Below are 21,633 nucleotides of genomic sequence, written 5' to 3'. Positions count from 1 at the left end.
TCGCCTATGTGCACGTCGCGGCCGGCGCATCAACGTCCGAAGCCTCTTGCTCGTCACGAAACCGTCGGCGCTTTTTCGAACGATCCCGAAATCCCGATTGCAAGCTCCTCCGAGCCATAGCCCGACGACTGCTTATCGGTCACGGCAAGCCGCGCCGAATCCATCGGCACTTTCTCGAACGATCTCGGAATCGCTATTGCGACCCCAATCCGGAAAGCTCTTTCCGAGCCCCACGATACTGACTGCGTAGCGTTCACGACAAATCCCGTGCCCGAAAACAATCGTCTCGGAGGTCAACGAGAGATGTTTCGTATCTCGGGACGCAAAAAGGAGTGCAACACGAGGAATTCCCGGGGGGTCACCCATCCTAGTACTACTCTCGCCCAAGCATGCTTAACTTAGGAGTTCTGATGGGATCCGGTGCTTTAGTGCTGGTATGATCGCACCGGTTTCGGGTGCTTCGCCCCTCGCCTATGTGCACGTCGCGGCCGGCGCATCAACGTCCGGAGCCTCTTGCCCGTCGCGAAACCGTCGGCGCTTTCTCGAACGATCACGAAATCCCTATTGCAAGCTCCCTCCGAGCCCTAGCCCAACGACTGCGTATCGGTCATGGCAAGCTCGCGCGGAAACCATCGGCACTTTCTCGAACGATCTCGGAATCGCTATTGCGACCCCAATCCGGAAAGCTCTTTCCGCGCCCCACGATACTGACTGCGTAGCGGTCACGGCAAATCCCGTGCCCGAAAACAATCGTCTCGGAGGTCTACGGGAGATGTTTCGTATCTCGCGACGCAAAAAGGAGTGCAACACGAGGACTTCCCGGGGGGTCACCCATCCTAGTACTACTCTCGCCCAAGCACGCTTAACTTCGGAGTTCTGATGGGATCCGGTGCTTTAGTGCTGGTATGATCGCACTGGTTTTGGGTGCTTCGTCCCACGCCTATGTGCACGTCGCGGCCGGCACATCAACGTCCGGAGCCTCTTGCCCGTCGCGAATCCGTCGGCGCTTTCTCGAACGATCACGAAATCCCTATGGCAAGATCCCTCCGAGCCCTAGCCCAACGACTGCGTATCGGTCATGGCAAGCTCGCGCCGAAACCATCGGCACTTTCTCGAACGATCTCGGAATCGCTATTGCGACCCCAATCCGGAAAGCTCCTTCCGAGCCCCACGATACTGACTGCGTAGCGGTCACGGCAAATCCCGTGCCCGAAAACAATCGTCTCGGAGGTCTACGGGAGATGTTTCGTATCTCGGGACGCAAAAAGGAGTGCAACATGAGGACTTCCCAGGGGGTCACCCATCCTAGTACTACTCTCGCCCAAGCACGCTTAACTTCGGAGTTCTGATGGGATCCGGTGCTTTCGTGCTGGTATGATCGCACCGCTTTTAGGTGCTTCGTCCCTCGCCTATGTGCACGTCGCGGTCGGCACGAAATCCCTATCGCAAGCTCTCTCCGAGCCCTAGCCCGACGACTGCGTATCGGTCACGGCAAGCTCGCGCCGAAACCATCGGCACTTTCTCGAACGATCTCGGAATCGCTATTGCGACCCCAATCCGGAAAGCTCTTTCCGAGCCCCACGATACTGACAGCGTAGCGGTCACGGCAAATCCCGTGCCCGAAAACAATCGACTCGGAGGTCTACGGGAGATGTTTCGTATCTCGGGACGCAAAAAGGAGTGCAACACGAGGACTTCCCGGGGGGTCACCCATCCAAGTACTACTCTCACCCAAGCATGTTTAACATCGGAGTTCTGATGGGATCCGGTGCTATAGTGCTGGTATGATCGCACCGGTTTCGGGTGCTTCGTCCCTAGCCTATGTGCACGTCGCGGTCGGCACATCAACGTCCGGAGCCTCTTGCCCGTCACGAAACCGTCGGGGCTTTCTCGAACGATCCCGAAATCCCTATCGCAAGCTCTCTCCGAGCCCTAGCCCGACGACTGCGTATCGTTCACGGCAAGCTCGCGCCGAAACCATCGGCACTTTCTCGAACGATCTCGGAATCGCTATTGCGACCCCAATCCGGAAAGCTCTTTCCGAGCCCCACGATACTGACTGCTTAGCGGTCACGGCAAATCCCGTGCCCGAAAACAATCGTCTCGGAGGTCTACGAGAGATGTTTCGTATCTCGCGACGCAAAAAGGAGTGCAACACGAGGACTTCCCGGGGGGTCACCCATCCTAGTACTACTCTCACCCAAGCACGCTTAACTTCGGAGTTCTGATGGGATCCGGTGCTTTCGTGCTGGTATGATCGCACCGGTTTCGGGTGCTTCGTCCCTCGCCTATGTGCACGTCGCGGCCGGCGCATCAACGTCCGGAGCCTCTTGCCCGTCGCGAAACCGTCGGCGTTTTCTCGAACGATCACGAAATCCCTATTGCAAGATCCCTCCGAGCCCTAGCCCAACGACTGCGTATCGGTCATGGCAAGCTCGCGCCGAAACCATCGGCACTTTCTCGAACGATCTCGGAATCGCTATTGCGACCCCAATCCGGAAAGTTCTTTCCTAGCCCCACGATACTGACTGCGTAGCTGTCACGGCAAATCCCGTGCCCGAAAACAATCGTCTCGGAGGTCTACGAGAGATGTTTCGTATCTCGCGACGCAAAAAGGAGTGCAACACGAGGACTTCCCGGGGGGTCACCCATCCTAGTACTACTCTCGCCCAAGCACGCTTAACTTCGGAGTTCTGATGGGATCCGGTGCTTTCGTGCTGGTATGATCGCACCGGTTTCGGGTGCTTCGTCCCTCGCCTATGTGCACGTCGCGGCCGTGCCCGAAAACAATCGTCTCGGAGGTCTACGAGAGATGTTTCGTATCTCGCGACGCAAAAAGGAGTGCAACACGAGGATTTCCCGGGGGGTCACCCATCCTAGTACTACTCTCGCCCAAGCACGCTTAACTTCGGAGTTCTGATGGGATCCGGTGCTTTCGTGCTGGTATGATCGCACCGGTTTCGGGTGCTTCGTCCCTCGCCTATGTGCACGTCGCGGCCGGCGCATCAACGTCCGGAGCCTCTTGCCCGTCGCGAAACCGTCGGCGCTTTCTCGAACGATCACGAAATCCCTATTGCAAGATCCCTCCGAGCCCTAGCCCAACGACTGCGTATCGGTCATGGCAAGCTCGCGCCGAAACCATCGGCACTTTCTCGAACGATCTCGGAATCGCTATTGCGACCCCAATCCGGAAAGCTCTTTCCGAGCCCCACGATACTGACTGCGTAGCGGTCACGGCAAATCCCGTGCCCGAAAACAATCGTCTCGGAGGTCTACGGGAGATGTTCGTATCTCGGGACGCAAAAAGGAATGCAACACGAGGACTTCCCGGGGGGTCACCCATCCTAGTACTACTCTCGCTCAAGCACGCTTAACTTCGGAGTTCTGATGGGATCCGATGCTTTCGTGCTGGTATGATCGCACCAGTTTCAGGTACTTCGTCCCTCGCCTATGTGCACGTCGCGGCCGGCGCATCAACGTCCGGAGCCTCTTGCCCGTCGCGAAACCGTCGGCGCTTTCTCGAACGATCACGAAATCCCTATTGCAAGCTCCCTCCGAGCCCTAGCCCAACGACTGCGTATCGGTCATGGCAAGCTCGCGCCGAAACCATCGGCACTTTCTCGAATGATGATGAAGACATTCTTGAGGATACTAGTGATATAGAGTATGCTAAAGGTGAAAATCTAGTTGTTCAACGCATACTTAGTTTGCAAAATGAAAATGTTGAACATGGTGAACAACGTGAAAATCTGTTTCATACTCATTGTTTGATTGCTAACAAGTTGTGTAATGTGATTGTTGATAGTGGAAGTTGCACAAATGTGGCAAGCACCTTGCTCGTGGAGAAACTGAAATTACCTACTATCAAGCATTCAAAACTGTACAAGTTACAATGGTTGAATGATAGTGGTATAGTAAAGGTAAATCGACAAGTGTTAATTTCCTTTTCAATTGGTAGATATAAGGATGAAGTTTGGTGTGATGTGGTACCTATGTATGCTAGTCATATGTTATTGGGGAGACCATGGCAATACGATCGAAGGGTAATACATGATGGATTCAAGAACCGTTATTCTTTGATCATAGATGGACAGAAATATCAGCTTGGACCTTTGCCTCCAAAGACAATTTTTGAGGACCAAATGCGCATAAAACAACAATATGAGGAGCTTGAGTCTTCATTAACCAAAACTTTGGGGAGGGAAAAAGAAAGGGAGAAAAAAGAAAATGATGAGTTGAGTAATAAAAATGAGAGTATACTTATAAAAAAAAATAAAAATGAGAGTATTGGGAAATACAAGGGGAGAGAAAACAAAGAAAGTTTGAGTGAAAGAAAAATGAGTGTTTATGCCAAAATGAGTGATGTGAAGAAAGCCTTAACCATGAGGCAGCCCTTACTTGTACTTATATACAAGGATGTTCTGATTGCTTCTAACAAAATTGACAAGAGTTTGCCTAGTGTTATTGTTGATCTTTTGCAGGAAAATGAGGATCTCTTTCCCGAAGAAATTCCTAATGGTTTGCCACCAATTAGAGGAATTGAGCATCAAATTGATTTCATTCCAGGTGCAAGCATACCAAATAAGCCAGCATATAGATGCAACCCCGAAGAGACCAAGGAAATCCAAAAACAAGTAAGTGAGCTTATGAAAAAAGGGTATGTGCGAGAAAGCATGAGTCCGTGTGCAGTTCCTGTTCTGTTGGTGCCTAAAAAGGATGGATCATGGAGAATGTGTGTTGATTGCCGAGCCATCAACAAAATCACGGTAAAGTATAGACATCCTATTCCTAGGCTAGATGATATGTTGGATGAATTGCATGGTTCTTGTGTGTTTTCAAAAATTGATTTAAAATCTGGATATCATCAAATAAGAATGCATGAAGGTGATGAATGGAAAACCGCTTTTAAAACTAAACATGGTTTATATGAATGGTTGGTTATGCCTTTTGGCCTAACTAATGCACCTAGTACTTTCATGAGATTGATGAATCATATTTTACGTGCTTACATTGGAAAATTTGTAGTGGTTTATTTTGATGATATACTTGTGTATAGCAAAAGTTTAAATGAGCATGTAACACATTTAAAAGCTATTTTTGACGTGCTTAGAAAAGAAAAGTTATATGCTAATATAAAGAAATGCACTTTTTGCACTAATAAAATTACTTTTCTTGGATATGTTGTTAATGATAAAGGAATACATGTTGATCAAGAAAAAGTGAAAGTAATTAGGGAGTGGCCAAAACCTACCAGTGTTAGTGATGTTAGAAGTTTTCATGGTCTTGCTAGCTTTTATAGAAGATTCATTAAGGATTTTTCTACAATTGCTGCACCAATAACTGAATGCATAAAAAAAAATATGGGATTTAGATGGGGTGAAAAACAAGATGATGCTTTTAATTTGCTTAAAGACAAACTCTGTTCAGCACCTTTGCTTGCTTTACCGAACTTTGCTAAAACTTTTGAGATTGAGTGTGATGCGAGTGGAATAGGAATTGGAGGAGTCTTAATGCAAGAAGGCAGACCCATTGCATTCTTTAGTGAGAAGCTAAGTGGAGCAAGTCTTCACTACCCAACATATGACAAGGAGTTTTACGCTTTAGTAAGAGTGTTAGAGACATGGCAGCACTATCTTTGGTATAAGGAATTCATTATACACACCGATCATGAGTCCTTGAAATATCTCAAAGGACAAGGAAAACTAAACCGTAGGCATGCAAAATGGGTGGAGTTTATTGAATCCTTTCCATACATCATCAAGTATAAACAAGGTAAGGAAAATGTGGTTGCCGACACTCTTTCTAGAAGGTATGCTCTAATTTCTCAACTTGATGCAAAATTATTGGGTTTTGAGTATATTAAAAATTTATATAATTCTGATCATGATTTTGCTAATGTTTATGGGGCATGTGAGAAAGGGGGTTTTGATAAGTTCTTCAAGCATGATGATTTTCTTTTCAAAGAAAATAAGTTGTGTATTCCTCAATGTTCAATGAGAGAATTACTTGTGAGAGAGGCACATAGTGGAGGTTTAATGGGGCATTTCGGGATTAGAAAAAACTTTAGATGTGTTAAGTGATCATTTCTTTTGGCCACATATGAAAAGAGATGTTGAGAGATTATGTAAGAAATGCATTACTTGCAAACAAGCTAAATCTAAAGTAATGCCTCATGGATTGTATACTCCTCTTCCTATAACTAGTGAGCCTTGGGTTGATATATCCATGGACTTTGTCTTGGGTTTACCAAGGTCAAAAGGAGGGAGAGATTCTATTTTTGTTGTTGTTGACAGGTTTAGCAAGATGGCACATTTTATTCCTTGCCACAAAACAGATGATGCAACACATGTTGCGGGGCTGTTTTTCAAAGAAATTGTAAGATTACATGGCATTCCAAAGACAATTGTGAGTGATAGAGATGTGAAGTTCCTTAGCCACTTTTGGAAAACACTTTGGAGCAAGTTGGGTACAAGGCTATTGTATTCAACCACTTGTCACCCACAAACAGATGGACAAACGGAGGTGGTAAATCGAACTTTATCAACACTTTTGAGAGCCATAATTCAAAAGAATTTGAAAAATTGGGAGGAATGTTTGCCACATGTGGAGTTTGCTTATAACAGAAGTGTACATGCTACAACAAACCATTCCCCATTTGAAGTTGTATACGGGTTCAATCCATTAACTCCTATGGATTTGCTACCTTTACCTTTGGAAAAGGCCAATTTGGATGGTAAGCAAAAAGCTGATTTTGTCAAAGCATTGCATGAAAGGGTCCAGATACAAATTCAAAAGAAAACTCTACAATATGAGAAACAACACAACAAAGGCCGAAAGCAAGTAGTATTTGAACCTGGTGATTGGGTTTGGTTACACTTGAGGAAGGAAAGATTTCCTAACCAAAGGAAGTATAAACTAATGCCAAGAGGAGATGGTCCATTTCGAGTCTCTCAAAAAATCAATGACAATGCATACAAGTTGGAACTACCGGGTGAGTATGGTAATGTTAGTGCAACCTTCAATGTTTCTGATTTATCTTTGTTTGATGCAGGTGATGAAGACACTGATTCGAGGACGAATCCTTTCAAGGAAAGGGGGAATGATATGAATGAGCAAGTTGATTATAATTCTGCCAAAGACCCTTTAACTATTCATCGAGGACCAATGACAAGAGCGAAATCTAAAAGGATGAAAGAAGCCTTAACTTGTTTATTAGAAGACATTTGGAAGGAGCAAGTTAGTCAAAACTTGGTCAAGGTTCTATGGATACAAGAAGAGCCTAAAATAATCAACCTGATTCAAATAAGTCAAAATCATGAAGAGAAATTCCAACCTTGAGAGAAGGATGAATTTTTAGCCATCTTTGAAGAATAAAGGTCATTCAGCCATATTGGACCATATTAGGAATTGTGTGTTTATTCATGAATAATTATTCAAAACAATTCAATGTAGATTCATGAGTAATCTACATTCATGCATTAGGAATATAAATGTCATTTAATATATTCATTCCCTTTATACTTGGCCTTTGTACTATATAAACAAGGCTAACTCTCTTTGTAAGAGCACACATATTGGAGAAGTATATTCGACTTACAACACCGGTGAGTGTTTTGTTTTTAAGTTCTTGCATGAACTTTGGACTTATCAAGCATTTCTGTTTGTGGCGTTCAAAACCCAAGAAAAATCTTTGTTTTTCCTTTCAACTTATCAAGCTTTTTAGTTTGTGGCGTTTTAAGGGAATCAAAGTACTATTCTAATTACTTCATCAAATTTTCATTGATTATGTGATTAGAATAGTTTTCCTAACTTCAATCTTGAACGATCCATCTTGTTTCAAATCGTTGGAGGAGGTCAATTTGCATTCCATATGTATCATAGCTCTTTAGCTATCGGGGTATATGGTTGCTAAGTTGAAGATTTCCATCAACGGGGTGAGCATATAAAGCTCAGCAAATTACTAACATATCCATAGCAAAGAGGACAGTTTTCAAACAAATGAGGTATCAAAATACAAAGCAGAGATACAAGATGAAACAGTAGCATGTTTTGTTTGAATGCAGAATTACAATATCGTATCGTTCGAAGCACGTTTTATTCATACAATCGAGGAAAGGTAATTGGAGCATATCATTGGCATAAGGAGCATATCGATGACATATGGTAGTTTTCAAGGTATAACAAAGACTTATAACATTTCATAAATATATCAAAGAACAAAACATGAATAGAAGCTCAAATGTCACATGACGATGCAAACATATCAATCTTATCCAAAGCATGTATAGAAACACATAACCAAAGCTCTGGATATCATATCAAGCATACAGAAGGTGTAGTGGGATCTCAGTCAGAATGTGATTCATCCATTTCTGAATGATCACCTGACAAAAGTCTCCCACGTCTGGGAGCTCCATCCACCCACGTCTAGGTGAAGTCAAAGGGGGCCGGCAGAGCATCGCAGGCTCTAAGCACATACCCACATAGCGGGTAACAAGCGCATATCCCACATAGCGGGATCCCACATAGCGGGCAACAAGCGCATATCCTTTACCATTTCTGGCAAGGGTCCAGACAATCCCACACACCAGAGTACAAGAGGGCAGTTTTAACAATAAGCAGCATATATCGGAAGCACACGCGGAACAACAAAGCGTGCATGTGCCTTTACGAGTCAATCCGAAGTAAGCAATAATCTTTCACAAGTATATTCAGATTTGAAAGGAAGCAAAAGCAAGAGCATACAAGGATTTCAAGAAATCACATATAGCTCAATTGAAATAAGAAAGTTAGGTGAATACAATGGCCAACGAAATGAAACTGGAAGAGGCACATTTCAAAAGCAAATGCGGAACAATGGGATGCATGTGCCGAATTACGATGCAAACATGAACTTTAGATGATAGCTGCAGATATACAAATAAATAAAGGACTAAAGTATACAGGAATTTAAGATAATAATGTAAAGCTTAACTGAAGTAAGAGTTTTTGCCAAAATCGATTTCCAAAGGAAAGTAACAAGGAAAGCCGAAATCGACCAAAGCTCGATTCTGGCAGAATTTGATAGGAACATTGTATGAACTGTTTGGATAACCAATTATGCTCCAATTTATACAAAATAGGTGTCATTAGAAAGCTTTGTCAATCTAGTTTTATGAAAATCAAGTTTTACAAGATTTGGAATTTACAACCGGGAGTTATAGATAATTTCGCAGCGAAAGGTCTGAAAATATTAGCTCTGTTTTACTGAATCCATAGGGTCGATGAAAGCAGATGTTTCAGTTAGCAATTGTACTCCAAAAATTTCAAATCAGGTATATGCAGAAAGCATTTTGAGTCTAGCTTCGAATAAAACATACTTTGTATGAATCTGAGTTCACAGCAGAAAGTTATAAGTAGTTAAGCAACAAGAGGTCAGAAATTTCAGTCCCTGTTTTGCAGAATCTGTAGGGTTAATTTAGACAGAAGTCTTAGTAGGCATTTAAACTCCAAATCATTCGATCTTTATATCAAAATAAAGATTTTCTTGTCTACTTTCAAATGGAATAGGTTTTGTCTAAATCAGAGTTTATTACAAAATGTTATGATCGAAACATTGCATAGAGGTCAGATTACCGAAAAATTACAGATTCATATCTTTATATCAAAACGAAAGAAGGTTTGGTTCTCAGTTGAAATCTTTCAAATTTTGCAGAATAAAAATGAAAACAGAGATTAAGGTTACTGTGGGATGGGGTTAGAACACTTGCCTTAGATGAGTTTGATTCCCAAATATAGGGAGTTGATGCAAAACCTCAAACAAAGTTTCCTCTTCTTCTTCTTCTTCTTCTTCTTCTTCTTTTTCTTCTTCTTCTTCTTCTTCTTCTCCTCAAACTAACGTTGGCTGCAACTCTTCAGGTTTGTTTTCTTTAACCTTTCATCTACTTATTTGGGTTTTGGCTAATGCAAAAGTTACAAGGTGTCATGCATGCATAAAAGGGGCTAGGTGTCATCTTTAGAGCAAAGATAAGTGGCACCCTTAGGTTAGCTAGTGACACTTGTCCAATATATATATATATTTTTTTTTACCTTAAATCTGAATCTTTCATAAATTATATCAAACTTCTAATATTTACTCTTAGGTCCCTAGCCATAAACTTTTAATATAATATCATTTAATATAAAATAATCATTAAATAATCCTTATTTTTACAAACAAACCTTTTACTAAATTTTCAAAAATGGGGGATGTTACATCACCCATCCAAGTACTACTCTCACCCAAGCATGTTTAACTTCGGAGTTCTGATGGGATCCGGTGCTATAGTGCTGGTATGATCGCACCGGTTTCGGATGCTTCGTCCCTCGCCTATGTGCACGTCGCGGTCGGCACATCAACGTCCGGAGCCTCTTGCCCGTCAAGAAACCGTCGGGGCTTTCTCGAACGATCCCGAAATCCCTATCGCAAGCTCTCTCCGAGCCCTAGCCCGACGACTGCGTATCGTTCACGGCAAGCTCGTGCCGAAACCATAGGCACTTTCTCGAACGATCTCGGAATCGCTATTGCGACCCCAAACCGGAAAGCTCTTTCCGAGCCCCACAATACTGACTGCGTAGCGGTCACGGCAAATCCCGTGCCCGAAAACAATCGTCTCGGAGGTCTACGGGAGATGTTTCGTATCTCGCGACGCAAAAAGGAGTGCAACACGAGGACTTCCCGGGGGGTCACCCATCCTAGTACTACTCTCACCCAAGCACGCTTAACTTCGGAGTTCTGATGGGATCCGGTGCTTTAGTGCTGGTATGATCGCACCGGTTTCGGGTGCTTCATCCCTCGCCTATGTGCACGTCGCGGCCGGCGCATCAACGTCCGGAGCCTCTTGCCCGTCGCGAAACCGTCGGCGCTTTCTCGAACGATCACGAAATCCCTATTGCAAGCTCCCTCCGAGCCCTAGCCCAACGACTGCGTATCGGTCATGGCAAGCTCGCGCTGAAACCATCGGCACTTTCTCGAACGATCTCGGAATCGCTATTGCGACCCCAATCCGGAAAGCTCTTTCCGAGCCCCACGATACTGACGGCGTAGCGGTCACGGCAAATCCCGTGCCCGAAAACAATCGTCTCGGAGGTCTACGGGAGATGTATCGTATCTCGGGACGCAAAAAGGAGTGCAACACAAGGACTTCCCGGGGGGTCACCCATCCTAGTACTACTCTCGCCCAAGCACGCTTAACTTCGAAGTTCTGATGGGATCCGGTGCTTTAGTGATGGCATGATCGCACGGATTTTGGGTGCTTCGTCCCTCGCCTATATGCACGTCGCGGCCGGCGCATCAACGTCCGGAGCCTCTTGCCCGTCACGAAACCGTCGGCGCTTTTTCGAACGATCCCGAAATCCCGATTGCAAGCTCCTCCGAGCCATAGCCCGACGACTGCTTATCGGTCACGGCAAGCCGCGCCGAAACCATCGGCACTTTCTCGAACGATCTCGGAATCGCTATTGCGACCCCAATCCGGAAAGCTCTTTCCGAGCCCCACGATACTGACTGCGTAGCGGTCACGGCAAATCCCGTGCCCGAAAACAATCGTCTCGGAGGTCTACGGGAGATGTTTCGTATCTCGCGACGCAAAAAGGAGTGCAACAAGAGGACTTCTCGGGGGGTCACCCATCCTAGTACTACTCTCGCCCAAGCACGCTTAACTTCGGAGTTCTGATGGGATCCGATGCTTTAGTGCTGGTATGATGGCACTGGTTTCAGGTGCTTCGTCCCTCGCCTATGTGCACGTCGCGGCCGGCGCATCAACGTCCGGAGCCTCTTGCCCGTTGCGAAACCGTCGGCGCTTTCTCGAACGATCACGAAATCCCTATTGCAAGCTCCCTCCGAGCCCTAGCCCAACGACTGCGTATCGGTCATGGCAAGCTCGCGCCGAAACCATCGGCAATTTCTCGAACGATCTCGGAATTGCTATTGCGACCCCAATCCGGAAAGCTCTTTCCGAGCCCCACGATACTGACAGCGTAGCGGTCACGGCAAATCCCGTGCCCGAAAACAATCGTCTCGGAGGTCTACGGGAGATGTTTCGTATCTAGGGACGCAAAAAGGAGTGCAACACGAGGACTTCCCGGGGGGTCACCCATCCTAGTACTACTCTCGCCCAAGCACGCTTAACTTCGGAGTTCTGATGGGATCCGGTGCTTTAGTGATGGTATGATCGCACCGGTATCAGGTGCTTCGTCCCTCGTCTATGTGCACGTCGCGGCCGGCACATCAACGTCCGGAGCCTCTTGCCCGTCACGAAACCGTCGGCGCTTTTTCGAACGATCCCGAAATCCAGATTGCAAGCTCCTCCGAGCCATAGATCGACGACTGCTTATCGGACACGGCAAGCCGCGCCGAAACCATCGGCACTTTCTCGAACGATCTTGGAATCGCTATTGCGAACCCAATCCGGAAAGCTCTTTCCGAGCCCCACGATACTGACTGCGTAGCGATCACGGCAAATCCCGTGCCCGAAAACAATCGTCTCGGATGTCTACGGGAGATGTTTCGTATCTCGGGACGCAAAAAGGAGTGCAACACGAGGAATTCCTGGGGGGTCACCCATCCTAGTACTACTCTCGCCCAAGCACGCTTAACTTCGGAGTTCTGATGGGATCCGGTGCTTTAGTGCTGGTATGATCGCACCGGTTTCGGGTGCTTCGCCCCTCGCCTATGAGCACGTCGCGGCCGGCGCATCAACGTCCGGAGCCTCTTGCCCGTCGTGAAACCGTCGGCGCTTTCTCGAACGATCTCGAAATCCCTATTGCAAGCTACCTCCGAGCCCTAGCCCAACGACTGCGTGTCGGTCATGGCAAGCTCGCGCCGAAACCATCGGCACTTTCTCGAACGATCTCGGAATCGCTATTGCGACCCCAATCCGGAAAGCTCTTTCCGAGCCCCACGATACTGACTGCGTAGCGGTCATGGCAAATCCCGTGCCCGAAAACAATCGTCTCGGAGGTCTACGGGAGATGTTTCGTATCTCGGGACGCAAAAAGGAGTGCAACACGAGGACTTCCCGGGGGGTCACCCATTCTAGTACTACTCTCGCCCAAGCACGCTTAACTTCGGAGTTCTGATGGGATCCGGGGCTTTAGTGCTGGTATGATCGCACCGGTTTCCGGTGCTTCGTCCCTCGTCTATGTGCACGTCGCGGCCGGCGCATCAACGTCCGGAGCCTCTTGCCCGTCGCGAAACCGTCGGCGCTTTCTCGAACGATCTCGAAATCCCTATTGCAAGCTCACTCCGAGCCCTAGCCCAACGACTGCGTATCGGTCATGGCAAGCTCGCGCCGAAACCATCGGCACTTTCTCGAACGATCTCGGAATCGCTATTGCGACCCCAATCCGGAAAGCTCTTTCCGAGCCCCACGATACTGACTGCGTAGCGGTCACGTCAAATCCCGTGCCCGAAAACAATCGTGTCGGAGGTCTACGGGAGATGTTTCGTATCTCGGGACGCAAAAAGGTGTGCAACACGAGGACTTCCCGGGGGGTCACCCATCCTAGTACTACTCTCGCCCAAGCACGCTTAACTTCGGAGTTCTGATGGGATCCGGTGCTTTAGTGCTGGTATGATCGCACCGGTTTCGGGTGCTTCGTCCCTCGCCTATGTGAACGTCGCGGTCGGCACATCAACGTCCGGAGCCTCTTGCCCGTCAAGAAACCGTCGGCGCTTTCTCGAACGATCACGAAATCCCTATTGCAAGCTCCCTCCGAGCCCTATCCCAACGACTGCGTATCGGTCATGGCAAGCTCGCGCCGAAACCGTCGGCACTTTCATGAACGATCTCGGAATCGCTATTGCGACCCCAATCCGGAAAGCTCTTTCCGAGCCCCACGATACTGACTGCGTCGTGGTCACGGCAAATCCCGTGCCCGAAAACAATCGTCTCGGAGGTCTATGGGAGATGTTTCGTATCACGGGACGCTAAAAGGAGGGCAACACGAGGACTTCCCGGGGGTCACACATCCTAGTACTACTCTCGCCCAAGCACGCTTAACTTCGGAGTTCTGATGGGATCCGCTGCTTTCGTGCTGGTATGATCGCACCATTTTCGGGTGCTTCGTCCCTCGCCTATGTGCTCGTCGCGGTTGGCACATCAACGTCCGGAGCCTCTTGCCCGTCACGAAACCGTCGGCGCTTTCTCGAACGATCCCGAAATCCCTATCGCAAGCTCTCTCCGAGCCCTAGCCCGACGACTGCGTATCGGTCACGGCAAGCTCGCGCCGAAACCATCGGCACTTTCTCGAACGATCTCGGAATCGCTATTGCGACCCCAATCCGGAAAGCTCTCTCCGAGCCCCACGATACTGACTGCGTAGCGGTCACGGCAAATCCCGTGCCCGAAAACAATCGTCTCGGAGGTCTACGGGAGATGTTTCGTATCTCGGGACGCAAAAAGTAGTGCAACACGAGGAATTCCCGGGGGCTCACCCATCCTAGTACTACTCTCGCCCAAGCACGCTTAACTTCGGAGTTCTGATGGGATCCGGTGCTTTAGTGCTGGTATGATCGCACCGGTTTTAGGTGCTTCGCCCCTCGCCTATGTGCACGTCGCGGCCGGCGCATCAACGTTCGGAGCCTCTTGCCCGTCACGAAACCGTCGGCGCTTTCTCGAACGATCCCGAAATCCCGTTTGCAAGCTCCCTCCGAGCCACCGTCGGCGCTTTCTCGAACGATCCCGAAATCCCGTTTGCAAGCTCCCTCCGAGCCATAGCCCGACGACTGCTTATCGGTCACGGCAAACTCGCGCCGAAACCATCGGCACTTTCTCGAACGATCTCGGAATCGCTATTGCGACTCTAATCCGGAAAGCTCTTTCCGAGCCCCACGATACTGACGGCGTAGTGGTCACGGCAAATCCCGTGCCCGAAAACAATCGTCTCGGAGGTCTACGAGAGATGTTTCGTATCTCGGGACGCAAAAAGGAGTGCAACACGAGGAATTCCCGGGGGGTCACCCATCCTAGTACTACTCTCGCCCAAGCACGCTTAACTTCGGAGTTCTGATGGGATCCGACGCTTTAGTGCTGGTATGATCGCACCGGTGTTGGGTGCTTCGCCCCTCGCCTATGTGCACGTCGCGGCCGGCGCATCAACGTCCGGAGCCTCTTGCCCGTCACGAAACCGTCGGCGCTTTCTCGAACGATCCCGAAATCCCTATCGCAAGCTCTCTCCGAGCCCTAGCCCGACGACTGCGTATCGGTCACGGCAAGCTCGCGCCGAAACCATCGGCACTTTCTCGAACGATCTCGGAATCGCTATTGCGACCCCAATCCGGAAAGCTCTTTCCGAGCCCCACGATACTGACTGCGTAGCGGTCACGGCAAATCCCGTGCCCGAAAACAATCGTCTCGGAGGTCTACGGGAGATGTTTCGTATCTCGGGACGCAAAAAGGAGTGCAACACGAGGACTTCCCGGAGGGTCACCCATCCTAGTACTACTCTCGCCCAAGCACGCTTAACTTCGGAGTTCTGATTGGATCCGGTGCTTTAGTGCTGGTATGATCGCACCGGTTTCGGGTGCTTCGTCCCTCGCCTATGTGCACGTCGCGGTCGGCACATCAACGTCCGGAGCCTCTTGCCCGTCACGAAACCGTCGGCGCTTTCTCGAACGATCACGAAATCCCTATTGCAAGCTCCCTCCGAGCCCTATCCCAACGACGGCGTATCGGTCATGGCAAGCTCGCGCCGAAACCGGCGGCACTTTCATGAACGATCTCGGAATCGCTATTGCGACCCCAATCCGGAAAGCTCTTTCCGAGCCCCACGATACTGACTGCGTAGTGGTCACGGCAAATCCCGTACCCGAAAACAATCGTCTCGGAGGTCTACGGGAGATGTTTCGTATCTCGGGACGCAAAAAGGAGTGCAACACGAGGACTTCCCGGGGGGTCACACATCCTAGTACTACTCTCGCCCAACCACGCTTAACTTCGGAGTTCTGATGGGATCCGGTGCTTTCGTGCTGGTATGATCGCATCGGTTTCGGGTGTTTCGTCCCTCGCCTATGTGCTCGTCGCGGTTGGCACATCAACGTCCGGAGCCTCTTGCCCGTCACGAAACCGTCGGCGCTTTCTCGAACGATCCCGAAATCCCTATCGCAAGCTCTCTCCGAGCCCTAGCCCGACGACTGCGTATCGGTCACGGCAAGCTCGCGCCGAAACCATCGGCACTTTCTCGAACGATCTCGGAATCGCTATTGCGACCCCAATCCGGAAAACTCTTTCCGAGCCCCACGATACTGACTGCGTAGCGGTCACGGCAAATCCCGTGCCCGAAAACAATCGTCTCGGAGGTCTACGGGAGATGTTTCGTATCTCGGGACGCAAAAAGGAGTGCATCACGAGGACTTCCCGGGGGGTCACCCATCCTAGTACTACTCTCGACAAAGCACGCTTAACTTCGGAGTTCTGATGGGATCCGGTGCTTTAGTGCTGGTATGATCGCACCGGTTTCGGGTGCTTCGTCCCTCGCCTATGTGCACGTCGCGGTCGGCACATCAACGTCTTGAGCCTCTTGCCCGTCACGAAACCGTCGGCGCTTTCTCAAACGATCCCGAAATCCCTATCGCAAGCTCTCTCCGAGCCCTAGCCCGACGACTGCGTATCGGTCACGGCAAGCTCGCGCCGAAACCATCGGCACTTTCTCGAACAATCTCGGAATCGCTATTGCGACCCCAATCCGGAAAGCTCTTTCCGAGCCCCACGATACTGACTGCGTAGCGGTCATGGCAAATCCCGTGCCCGAAAACAATCGTCTCGGAGGTCTACGGGAGATGTTTCGTATCTCGGGACGCAAAAAGGAGTGCAACACGAGGACTTCTCGGGGGGTCACACATCCTAGTACTACTCTCGCCCAAGCACGCTTAACTTCGGAGTTCTGATGGGATCCGGTGCTTTCATGCTGGTATGATCGCACCGGTTTCGGGTGCTTCGTCCCTCGCCTATGTGCACGTCGCGGTTGGCACATCAACGTCCGGAGCCTCTTGCCCGTCACGAAACCGTCGGCGCTTTCTCGAACGATCCCGAAATCCCTATCGCAAGCTCTCTCCGAGCCCTAGCCCGACGACTGCGTATCGGTCACGGAAAGCTCGCGCCGAAACCTTCGGCACTTTCTCGAACGATCTCGGAATCGCTATTGCGACCCCAATCCGGAAAGCTCTTTCCGAGCCCCACGATACTGACTGCGTAGCGGTCACGGCAAATCCCATGCCCGAAAACAATCGTCTCGGAGGTCTACGGGAGATGTTTCGTATCTCGGGACGCAAAAAGGAGTGCAACACGAGGACTTCCCGGGGGGTCACCCATCCTAGTACTACTCTCGCCCAAGCACGCTTAACTTCGGAGTTCTGATGGGATCCGGTGCTTTAGTGCTGGTATGATCGCACCGGTTTCGGGTGCTTCGTCCCTCGCCTATGTGCACGTCGCGGTCGGCACATCAACGTCCGGAGCCTCTTGCCCGTCACGAAACCGTTGGCGCTTTCTCGAACGATCACGAAATCCCTATTGCAAGCTCCCTCCGAGCCCTATCCCAACGACTGCGTATCGGTCATGGCAAGCTCGCGCCGAAACCGTCGGCACTTTCATGAACGATCTCGGAATCGCTATTGCGACCCCAATCCGGAAAGCTCTTTCCGAGCCCCACGATACTGACTGCGTAGTGGTCACGGCAAATCCCGTGCCCGAAAACAATCGTCTCGGAGGTCTACGGGAGATGTTTCGTATCACGGGACGTAAAAAGGAGTGCAACACGAGGACTTCCCGGGGGTCACACATCCTAGTACTACTCTCGCCCAAGCACGCTTAACTTCGGAGTTCTGATGGGATCCGCTGCTTTCGTGCTGGTATGATCGCACCATTTTCGGGTGCTTCGTCCCTCGCCTATGTGCTCGTTGCGGTTGGCACATCAACGTCCGGAGCCTCGTGACCGTCACGAAACCGTCGGCGCTTTCTCGAACGATCCCGAAATCCCTATCGCAAGCTCTCTCCGAGCCCTAGCCCGACGACTGCGTATCGGTCACGGCAAGCTCGCGCCGAAACCATCGGCACTTTCTCGAACGATCTCGGAATCGCTATTGCGACCCCAATCCGGAAAGCTCTCTCCGAGCCCCACGATACTGACTGCGTAGCGGTCACGGCAAATCCCGTGCCCGAAAACAATCGTCTCGGAGGTCTACGGGAGATGTTTCGTATCTCGGGACGCAAAAAGTAGTGCAACACGAGGAATTCCCGAGGGGTCACCCATCCTAGTACTACTCTCGCCCAAGCACGCTTAACTTCGGAGTTCTGATTGGATCCGGTGCTTTAGTGCTGGTATGATCGCACCGGTTTCGGGTGCTTCGTCCCTCGCCTATGTGCACGTCGCGGTCGGCACATCAACGTCCGTAGCCTCTTGCCCGTCACGAAACCGTCGGCGCTTTCTCAAACGATCCCGAAATCCCTATCGCAAGCTCTCTCCGAGCCCTAGCCCGACGACTGCGTATCGGTCACGGCAAGCTCGCGCCGAAACCATCGGCACTTTCTCGAACAATCTCGGAATCGCTATTGCGACCCCAATCCGGAAAGCTCTTTCCGAGCCCCACGATACTGACTGCGTAGCGGTCATGGCAAATCCCGTGCCCGAAAACAATCGTCTCGGAGGTCTACGGGAGATGTTTCGTATCTCGGGACGCAAAAAGGAGTGCAACACGAGGACTTCCCGGGGGGTCACACATCCTAGTACTACTCTCGCCCAAGCACGCTTAACTTCGGAGTTCTGATGGGATCCGGTGCTTTCATGCTGGTATGATCGCACCGGTTTCGGGTGCTTCGTCCCTCGCCTATGTGCACGTCGCGGTTGGCACATCAACGTCCGGAGCCTCTTGCCCGTCACGAAACCGTCGGCGCTTCCTCGAACGATCCCGAAATCCCTATCGCAAGCTCTCTCCGAGCCCTAGCCCGACGACTGCGTATCGGTCACGGAAAGCTCGCACCGAAACCTTCGGCACTTTCTCGAACGATCTCGGAATCGCTATTGCGACCCCAATCCGGAAAGCTCTTTCCGAGCCCCACGATACTGACTGTGTAGCGGTCACGGCAAATCCCGTGCCCGAAAACAATCGTCTTGGAGGTCTACGGGAGATGTTTCGTATCTCGGGACGCAAAAAGGAGTGCAACACGAGGACTTCCCGGGGGGTCACCCATCCTAGTACTACTCTCGCCCAAGCACGCTTAACTTCGGAGTTCTTATGGGATCCGGTGCTTTAGTGCTGGTATGATCGCACCGGTTTCGGGTGCTTCGTCCCTCGCCTATGTGCACGTCGCGGTCGGCACATCAACGTCCGGAGCCTCTTGCCCGTCACGAAACCGTCGGCGCTTTCTCGAACGATCACGAAATCCCTATCGCAAGCTCTCTCCGAGCCCTATCCCAACGACTGCGTATCGGTCATGGCAAGCTCGCGCCGAAACCGTCGGCACTTTCATGAACGATCTCGGAATCGCTATTGCGACCCCAATCCGGAAAGCTCTTTCCTAGCCCCACGATACTGACTGCGTAGCGGTCACGGCAAATCCCGTGCCCGAAAACAATCGTCTCGGAGGTCTACGGGAGATGTTTCGTATCTCGGGACGCAAAAAGTAGTGCAACACGAGGAATTCCCGAGGGGTCACCTATCCTAGTACTACTCTCGCCCAAGCACGCTTAACTTCGGAGTTCTGATGGGATCCGGTGCTTTAGTGCTGGTATGATCGCACCGGTTTCGGGTGCTTCGTCCCTCGCCTATGTGCACGTCGCGGTCGGCACATCAACGTCCGGAGCCTCTTGCCCGTCACGAAACCGTCGGCGCTTTCTCGAACGATCACGAAATCCCTATCGCAAGCTCTCTCCGAGCCCTATCCCAACGACTGCGTATCGGTCATGGCAAGCTCGCGCCGAAACCGTCGGCACTTTCATGAACGATCTCGGAATCGCTATTGCGACCCCAATCCGGAAAGCTCTTTCCTAGCCCCACGATACTGACTGCGTAGCGGTCACGGCAAATCCCGTGCCCGAAAACAATCAACTCGGAGGTCTACGGGAGATGTTTCGTATCTCGGGACGCAAAAAGGAGTGCAACACGAGGACTTCCCGGGGGGTCACCCATCCTAGTACTACTCTCGCCCAAGCACGCTTAACTTCGGAGTTCTGATGGGATCCGGTGCTTTAGTGCTGGTATGATCGCACCGGTTTCGGGTGCTTCGTCCCTCGCCTATGTGCACGTCGCGGTCGGCACATCAACGTCCGGAGCCTCTTGCCCGTCACGAAACCGTCGGCGCTTTCTCGAACGATCACGAAATCCCTATTGCAAGCTCCCTCCGAGCCCTATCCCAACGACTGCGTATCGGTCATGGCAAGCTCGCGCCGAAACCGTCGGCACTTTCATGAACGATCTCGGAATCGCTATTGCGACCCCAATCCGGAAAGCTCTTTCCGAGCCCCACGATACTGACTGCGTAGTGGTCACGGCAAATCCCGTGCCCGAAAACAATCGTCTCGGAGGTCTACGGGAGATGTTTCGTATCACGGGACGCAAAAAGGAGTGCAACACGAGGACTTCCCGGGGGTCACACATCCTAGTACTACTCTCGCCCAAGCACGCTTAACTTCGGAGTTCTGATGGGATCCGCTGCTTTCGTGCTGGTATGATCGCACCATTTTCGGGTGCTTCGTCCCTCGCCTATGTGCTCGTCGCGGTTGGCACATCAACGTCCGGAGCCTCGTGACCGTCACGAAACCGTCGGCGCTTTCTCGAACGATCCCGAAATCCCTATCGCAAGCTCTCTCCGAGCCCTAGCCCGACGACTGCGTATCGGTCACGGCAAGCTCGCGCCGAAACCATCGGCACTTTCTCGAACGATCTCGGAATCGCTATTGCGACCCCAATCCGGAAAGCTCTCTCCGAGCCCCACGATACTGACTGCGTAGCGGTCACGGCAAATCCCGTGCCCGAAAACAATCGTCTCGGAGGTCTACGGGAGATGTTTCGTATCTCGGGACGCAAAAAGTAGTGCAACACGAGGAATTCCCGAGGGGTCACCCATCCTAGTACTACTCTCGCCCAAGCACGCTTAACTTCGGAGTTCTGATTGGATCCGGTGCTTTAGTGCTGGTATGATCACACCGGTTTCGGGTGCTTCGTCCCTCGCCTATGTGCACGTCGCGGTCGGCACATCAACGTCCGTAGCCTCTTGCCCGTCACGAAACCGTCGGCGCTTTCTCAAACGATCCCGAAATCCCTATCGCAAGCTCTCTCCGAGCCCTAGCCCGACGACTGCGTATCGGTCACGGCAAGCTCGCGCCGAAACCATCGGCACTTTCTCGAACAATCTCGGAATCGCTATTGCGACCCCAATCCGGAAAGCTCTTTCCGAGCCCCACGATACTGACTGCGTAGCGGTCATGGCAAATCCCGTGCCCGAAAACAATCGTCTCGGAGGTCTACGAGAGATGTTTCGTATCTCGGGACGCAAAAAGGAGTGCAACACGAGGACTTCCCGGGGGGTCACACATCCTAGTACTACTCTCGCCCAAGCACGCTTAACTTCGGAGTTCTGATGGGATCCGGTGCTTTCATGCTGGTATGATCGCACCGGT

At 50.6% G+C, this 21,633-nt stretch overlaps 32 non-coding genes across 32 annotated transcripts; all 32 read right to left on the bottom strand.

Annotated features, from left to right (window-relative positions):
* Positions 1 to 329: 329 nt before the first annotated feature.
* LOC135630550 (5S ribosomal RNA) lies at positions 330 to 448 on the bottom strand. Its single transcript, XR_010494072.1, has one exon. It is a non-coding gene; the product is annotated as a 5S ribosomal RNA (ribosomal RNA).
* Positions 449 to 798: 350 nt separating this feature from the next.
* LOC135630242 (5S ribosomal RNA) lies at positions 799 to 917 on the bottom strand. The gene has a single exon (XR_010493771.1). It is a non-coding gene; the product is annotated as a 5S ribosomal RNA (ribosomal RNA).
* Positions 918 to 1,267: 350 nt separating this feature from the next.
* LOC135630125 (5S ribosomal RNA) lies at positions 1,268 to 1,386 on the bottom strand. The gene has a single exon (XR_010493652.1). It is a non-coding gene; the product is annotated as a 5S ribosomal RNA (ribosomal RNA).
* Positions 1,387 to 1,677: 291 nt separating this feature from the next.
* On the bottom strand, positions 1,678 to 1,796 carry LOC135629924 (5S ribosomal RNA). Its single transcript, XR_010493485.1, has one exon. It is a non-coding gene; the product is annotated as a 5S ribosomal RNA (ribosomal RNA).
* A 350-nt stretch (positions 1,797 to 2,146) lies between these two features.
* On the bottom strand, positions 2,147 to 2,265 carry LOC135630120 (5S ribosomal RNA). Its single transcript, XR_010493647.1, has one exon. It is a non-coding gene; the product is annotated as a 5S ribosomal RNA (ribosomal RNA).
* A 350-nt stretch (positions 2,266 to 2,615) lies between these two features.
* Positions 2,616 to 2,734, bottom strand: LOC135630173 (5S ribosomal RNA). The gene has a single exon (XR_010493701.1). It is a non-coding gene; the product is annotated as a 5S ribosomal RNA (ribosomal RNA).
* Positions 2,735 to 2,838: 104 nt separating this feature from the next.
* Positions 2,839 to 2,957, bottom strand: LOC135630209 (5S ribosomal RNA). Its single transcript, XR_010493738.1, has one exon. It is a non-coding gene; the product is annotated as a 5S ribosomal RNA (ribosomal RNA).
* Positions 2,958 to 3,306: 349 nt separating this feature from the next.
* LOC135630409 (5S ribosomal RNA) lies at positions 3,307 to 3,425 on the bottom strand. The gene has a single exon (XR_010493933.1). It is a non-coding gene; the product is annotated as a 5S ribosomal RNA (ribosomal RNA).
* Positions 3,426 to 10,675: 7,250 nt separating this feature from the next.
* Positions 10,676 to 10,794, bottom strand: LOC135630204 (5S ribosomal RNA). The gene has a single exon (XR_010493734.1). It is a non-coding gene; the product is annotated as a 5S ribosomal RNA (ribosomal RNA).
* A 350-nt stretch (positions 10,795 to 11,144) lies between these two features.
* On the bottom strand, positions 11,145 to 11,263 carry LOC135629919 (5S ribosomal RNA). Its single transcript, XR_010493480.1, has one exon. It is a non-coding gene; the product is annotated as a 5S ribosomal RNA (ribosomal RNA).
* A 348-nt stretch (positions 11,264 to 11,611) lies between these two features.
* LOC135629925 (5S ribosomal RNA) lies at positions 11,612 to 11,730 on the bottom strand. The gene has a single exon (XR_010493486.1). It is a non-coding gene; the product is annotated as a 5S ribosomal RNA (ribosomal RNA).
* Positions 11,731 to 12,080: 350 nt separating this feature from the next.
* LOC135630363 (5S ribosomal RNA) lies at positions 12,081 to 12,199 on the bottom strand. The gene has a single exon (XR_010493888.1). It is a non-coding gene; the product is annotated as a 5S ribosomal RNA (ribosomal RNA).
* A 348-nt stretch (positions 12,200 to 12,547) lies between these two features.
* LOC135630160 (5S ribosomal RNA) lies at positions 12,548 to 12,666 on the bottom strand. Its single transcript, XR_010493687.1, has one exon. It is a non-coding gene; the product is annotated as a 5S ribosomal RNA (ribosomal RNA).
* A 350-nt stretch (positions 12,667 to 13,016) lies between these two features.
* LOC135630326 (5S ribosomal RNA) lies at positions 13,017 to 13,135 on the bottom strand. Its single transcript, XR_010493854.1, has one exon. It is a non-coding gene; the product is annotated as a 5S ribosomal RNA (ribosomal RNA).
* Positions 13,136 to 13,485: 350 nt separating this feature from the next.
* LOC135630144 (5S ribosomal RNA) lies at positions 13,486 to 13,604 on the bottom strand. The gene has a single exon (XR_010493671.1). It is a non-coding gene; the product is annotated as a 5S ribosomal RNA (ribosomal RNA).
* Positions 13,605 to 13,954: 350 nt separating this feature from the next.
* On the bottom strand, positions 13,955 to 14,072 carry LOC135629883 (5S ribosomal RNA). The gene has a single exon (XR_010493446.1). It is a non-coding gene; the product is annotated as a 5S ribosomal RNA (ribosomal RNA).
* Positions 14,073 to 14,422: 350 nt separating this feature from the next.
* On the bottom strand, positions 14,423 to 14,541 carry LOC135630377 (5S ribosomal RNA). The gene has a single exon (XR_010493901.1). It is a non-coding gene; the product is annotated as a 5S ribosomal RNA (ribosomal RNA).
* A 407-nt stretch (positions 14,542 to 14,948) lies between these two features.
* On the bottom strand, positions 14,949 to 15,067 carry LOC135630358 (5S ribosomal RNA). The gene has a single exon (XR_010493884.1). It is a non-coding gene; the product is annotated as a 5S ribosomal RNA (ribosomal RNA).
* A 350-nt stretch (positions 15,068 to 15,417) lies between these two features.
* Positions 15,418 to 15,536, bottom strand: LOC135630398 (5S ribosomal RNA). The gene has a single exon (XR_010493922.1). It is a non-coding gene; the product is annotated as a 5S ribosomal RNA (ribosomal RNA).
* A 350-nt stretch (positions 15,537 to 15,886) lies between these two features.
* LOC135629892 (5S ribosomal RNA) lies at positions 15,887 to 16,005 on the bottom strand. Its single transcript, XR_010493454.1, has one exon. It is a non-coding gene; the product is annotated as a 5S ribosomal RNA (ribosomal RNA).
* Positions 16,006 to 16,355: 350 nt separating this feature from the next.
* Positions 16,356 to 16,474, bottom strand: LOC135629895 (5S ribosomal RNA). The gene has a single exon (XR_010493457.1). It is a non-coding gene; the product is annotated as a 5S ribosomal RNA (ribosomal RNA).
* A 350-nt stretch (positions 16,475 to 16,824) lies between these two features.
* On the bottom strand, positions 16,825 to 16,943 carry LOC135630424 (5S ribosomal RNA). The gene has a single exon (XR_010493951.1). It is a non-coding gene; the product is annotated as a 5S ribosomal RNA (ribosomal RNA).
* A 350-nt stretch (positions 16,944 to 17,293) lies between these two features.
* Positions 17,294 to 17,412, bottom strand: LOC135629935 (5S ribosomal RNA). The gene has a single exon (XR_010493495.1). It is a non-coding gene; the product is annotated as a 5S ribosomal RNA (ribosomal RNA).
* Positions 17,413 to 17,762: 350 nt separating this feature from the next.
* LOC135630577 (5S ribosomal RNA) lies at positions 17,763 to 17,880 on the bottom strand. The gene has a single exon (XR_010494099.1). It is a non-coding gene; the product is annotated as a 5S ribosomal RNA (ribosomal RNA).
* A 350-nt stretch (positions 17,881 to 18,230) lies between these two features.
* On the bottom strand, positions 18,231 to 18,349 carry LOC135630360 (5S ribosomal RNA). Its single transcript, XR_010493885.1, has one exon. It is a non-coding gene; the product is annotated as a 5S ribosomal RNA (ribosomal RNA).
* A 350-nt stretch (positions 18,350 to 18,699) lies between these two features.
* On the bottom strand, positions 18,700 to 18,818 carry LOC135630371 (5S ribosomal RNA). The gene has a single exon (XR_010493896.1). It is a non-coding gene; the product is annotated as a 5S ribosomal RNA (ribosomal RNA).
* Positions 18,819 to 19,168: 350 nt separating this feature from the next.
* On the bottom strand, positions 19,169 to 19,287 carry LOC135630142 (5S ribosomal RNA). Its single transcript, XR_010493668.1, has one exon. It is a non-coding gene; the product is annotated as a 5S ribosomal RNA (ribosomal RNA).
* Positions 19,288 to 19,637: 350 nt separating this feature from the next.
* On the bottom strand, positions 19,638 to 19,756 carry LOC135630317 (5S ribosomal RNA). The gene has a single exon (XR_010493845.1). It is a non-coding gene; the product is annotated as a 5S ribosomal RNA (ribosomal RNA).
* Positions 19,757 to 20,106: 350 nt separating this feature from the next.
* On the bottom strand, positions 20,107 to 20,225 carry LOC135629923 (5S ribosomal RNA). The gene has a single exon (XR_010493484.1). It is a non-coding gene; the product is annotated as a 5S ribosomal RNA (ribosomal RNA).
* Positions 20,226 to 20,575: 350 nt separating this feature from the next.
* On the bottom strand, positions 20,576 to 20,693 carry LOC135630576 (5S ribosomal RNA). The gene has a single exon (XR_010494098.1). It is a non-coding gene; the product is annotated as a 5S ribosomal RNA (ribosomal RNA).
* A 350-nt stretch (positions 20,694 to 21,043) lies between these two features.
* LOC135630466 (5S ribosomal RNA) lies at positions 21,044 to 21,162 on the bottom strand. Its single transcript, XR_010493991.1, has one exon. It is a non-coding gene; the product is annotated as a 5S ribosomal RNA (ribosomal RNA).
* Positions 21,163 to 21,512: 350 nt separating this feature from the next.
* Positions 21,513 to 21,631, bottom strand: LOC135630370 (5S ribosomal RNA). Its single transcript, XR_010493895.1, has one exon. It is a non-coding gene; the product is annotated as a 5S ribosomal RNA (ribosomal RNA).
* Positions 21,632 to 21,633: the final 2 nt, after the last annotated feature.

The sequence above is a fragment of the Musa acuminata genome, chromosome BXJ3-1, assembly GCF_036884655.1.
Source record: "Musa acuminata AAA Group cultivar baxijiao chromosome BXJ3-1, Cavendish_Baxijiao_AAA, whole genome shotgun sequence".
Lineage (NCBI taxonomy): Eukaryota > Viridiplantae > Streptophyta > Magnoliopsida > Zingiberales > Musaceae > Musa > Musa acuminata.
This window is presented reverse-complemented; position numbering and strand designations above follow the sequence as displayed.